Consider the following 4,069-nt stretch of genomic DNA (forward strand, 5'->3'; position numbering starts at 1 on the left):
ATTTCAGGCAATTTTAGACATCAATTAAAGCAAATCAAAGCAAAAATATACAAAAATATAACAAAACAACCAACCAACAAAAAAACAAAGACACGGAAACTAGAAGTACAAAATTATAACTAACTTCAGTGAGTGTTCGCAAGAGTACTCTGGCATCCAGAGTCGAAAGAAATGCATGAAGTTAGTCTAATTGATCATTCATCATGTGAGTGTGATTGGTTGTCTGTCTCTTTGTGTTAGCCCTGATTGATTGGTGACCTGCACACAGTACACCCTTCCTCTTGCCCTGTGGCAGCTGGGATAGTCCAACGCTGGAGGTTGCTGCTTGGACAAAGTACATAATAACAAATATGTGCACGTTATGTTTCAAGCAAACTTGCAAAATTAAATGTGCAAAATTTTTGTATTCAAATTTTAAAAATATGAATCATTTTCAGGTAGGATTAAAAACAAACAAACAAAAAAAACCTTTGAAGGTCCCCAAAGTCATTGATCCTGTGAAAATACTGAGCATGAGTGGAAAATCTGAAGCCAATTCCAAAATCAAAGTAAAATCATTGTTAAACCCCTGAAGAAGTCATCGTTCCTTGTAAACAAGTGTTTTAATTCCTCTGTTCATCCCTTTTCTAATTATGGAAAACATGTCTGTCATGCAGTAAAAGTGCAGTTGACTTATCTGATCTTGTTTTATCTCTCATGTGGAAGCTACACATTCAGTTCACCACCAGCAGGACGATTTTCAAACGGTGTGTTTTGAAATCTGAATTCAAAGATCAAAAGCGTGTTCCCATCGAGGGGACTGGGCAGATCATCAATGGTTAGAGGCAACTACTGACCTCGTGTCCAATCCAGTCTGTCAGCTGTCAAATGAAAACCATTCCTTCTTTAAAGTACTCTCTCTGCACATTATACCTATAGTGTGTAAACCACTTTTTCATTGCAATCACAAGAACATTGTGTTTGAACCTCATCGGGAAAAGTGGGGGCTTTTGTTAGCAGGCTTGTCACGTTATCTATTCAGGACAGTAACACATCAGGCTGCCTGCATTTGTTCTTGTGGTATGGATTTTGTTTGGATTTGTTGCTGTCCAGGGTCCTGCTTCAATCCTCACCACGAGGAAGCTGCAGAGCAAGGCAAGTAGGTAAAGAAATATATAGGACGTGAGGTGCAGGATGAAGCAGATTATTTGAAAGGTATGCTGCCTGCTGTGAAATATATATGAAGGCTTTGAAAGCATAGATCCATGTCAAGGCTGTGCACATATTTACAGCACTTTTTTTCTCTTACTGAGCACTCAAAGAGCCTCTGCATTCCTCATTCACATGTTCACACACATATTTATACCACACTTTAATCGCTGCACTTTATCATGCACAAACTTACACTTTTGGTGCAGAAAACTAAATGTTTAATAAAAACATAGGACAAAATATATTAAATGTATTCACTTGTTCTTCACTTTTTCCACATTGTGTCATGTTACAACCTTATTCCAAAAAGGATGACATTAATTTATTCATCTCAAAATCCTACACACAATACCAGATAACAATGAAAGTTAACAAATTCTTTAAAACCAAAAACCAAAGATGTAACATGTACAAAAGTATTCACAGCCTTTGTCATGATACGTTTTCCCCTGATCACTACATGATAGGGGTCCAACTGCATTACTTTCAGTTGATTGGGCAAAGTTAAAGTTGACACGTCATGTCAGAACACAAACCAGGCCAGGGAATTGTCCAGCAACTGAGACAGGATCATATCAATGCACAGATCTGATAGATACATACAGAAAAAGATGCAGAAAAAAATCTGTAGCATTGTCCCAGTGAGCACAGTGCCCTCCATCATTTGGTAAAGGAAGAAGTTTGAAACCAGCAGGACTATTCCTGTAGCCTGCTGCCAGGCCAACCTGAGCAATCAGGACAGAAGGCCCTTAGTCAGGGAGGTGACCAAGAACCCACTGGCCACTCTGACAGAGCTCTAGTGTGGCTCTGTGGAAAGAAGTGAAAGTTCTAGAAGGACAGCCATTTCTGCAGCACTACACCAATCAGGCCTGTATGATAGAGTGGCCAAACAGAAGCCACTTTTCAGTAAAAGTCACATGACAGCCCATCTGCAGTTTGCCAAACAAAAATTCTCTGGTCTCATGTCTGGAGGAAACCAGGCACTGCTCATCACCTGGCAAATACCATCCCCAGAGTGAAGCATGGTGGAGGCAGTATCAATTCTATAGCGATGTTTTTTCAGCATCAACAGGCAGACTAGTCAGGTTAGAGGGAAAGATGAACGCAGCAATGTAAAGAAACATCCTTGATGATAACCTGCCACAGAGCGCTCTGGAGGTGAAAAATGAATTGAATCCATTTTATATGACAAAACGTGCAACAAATGAAGCGCTGTGAATACTTTCTGGATGCACTACAAAGAAAAACAAATATCTATAGGTAAACCTTTAAAAATGATTCTGAACTTTTTTTATTTACTTAAATAATACATTTCATCTTTTTAACATATCAGTAGAAATTAAAACGAAATGCTTTCATTTTAATTTTATTCATCTGATAGATTTCAAACCACTAGTAGACAGGAGCCCATTCACAAAAATGTATTTTGGGTGATAAATGAAGAATTTTGGCTGATAAATATATTGCACTAGGGCTGCCACAATTAGTCGACTAGTCACGATTACGTCGACTATCAAAATCGTCGACAACTGATTTAATAGTCGACGCGTCATTTGAAGGACACAGGAGGATTTAAGAGTGTAATAACGGACTGAAACAGAAGATGGCAGCACTGCATGTACAAGGATGCCAGCTGCCGTTAAACCCCGAAGAAGAAGAAGAAGTAGCTCTGTCCCAGAATTCATAGCGCAGCCCAGCTCAGTTTCCAACAATGGCAGCAGCTAGTTAGTTTTAATATTACTCTTATTATTCTTTCTGGGTCATAAAATGGGGAGATCGTGGCTCAAGAGTTGGGAGTTCGCCTTGTAATTGGAAGGTTGCCGGTTCGAGCCCCGGCTCGGACAGTCTCGGTCGTTGTGTCCTTGGGCAAGACACTTCACCCGTTGCCTACTGGTGGTGGTCAGAGGGTCCGGTGGCGCCAGTGTCCGGCAGCCTCGCCTCTGTCAGTGCGCCCCAGGGTGGCTGTGGCTACAATGTAGCTGCCATCACCAGTGTGTGAATGTGTGCGTGAATGGGTGGATGACTAGATGTGTAAAGCGCTTTAGGGTCCTTAGGGACTAGGAAAGCACTATACAAATACAGGCCATTTACCATAAAACAAACGTTAAACATATTTTCAGGCGAGAATGTAACTGTGTAAACCTCAAATATCTGCTCAGTTTATCAAGACACCACATATTTTCAAAAGCGCTCCGACGTTTTTGGAGACGTCTGTTACCCACCAGCTCGATAGCTAGCCGGGGGCAAGGCTTACTAGAGCCCGTGAGAACACTGGACTCCCGGCAAATCGTTTTCAAACCCACCGTCGTCTTTCGCTACTCAGGTTAAATATATATAAGATACTTAGATCAGCGGTCCCCAACCCCCGGGCCTCGGACCGGTACCGGTCCGTAAGTTGTTTGGTAGCGGGCCGCGAGAGTTGAGGCTCAGGTGTGAAATGTATGATTTTCAGGGTTTTTATCGGTTTTCATCGTTATTTTGTTATCGTTTTTATCGTTAACTCGGTTTTCCTGGGTCTTTTCACGTGTGTTATGAATAAATCTTCTTTTTTTCGGTACCGGTACTAGTTTTATTTGTTGTATTTATCCGCGACACCTTAAAGGCCGGTCCGTGAAAATATTGTCGGGCATAAACCGGTCCGTGGCACAAAAAAGATTGGGGACTGCTGACTTAGATAACTTAAAAATGTTATTGTTTGGCTTTTTTTTTGTATTTTATTTGTTCCTGAGTAAATCGGTTTGGCTGAAATTAAAGTTATAGTTTTTACAGGGTTCGTATGGGTGCTTGAACTCCTTGAAAATGCTTGAATGTTAATGTTGTCTTTTCAAGGTTTGGAAAGTGCTTGAATTTCAGATGTGGTGCTTAAAAGTGCTTGAAA

This window comes from Astatotilapia calliptera, chromosome 6, assembly GCF_900246225.1.
Source record: "Astatotilapia calliptera chromosome 6, fAstCal1.2, whole genome shotgun sequence".
In the NCBI taxonomy this organism is placed as follows: domain Eukaryota; kingdom Metazoa; phylum Chordata; class Actinopteri; order Cichliformes; family Cichlidae; genus Astatotilapia; species Astatotilapia calliptera.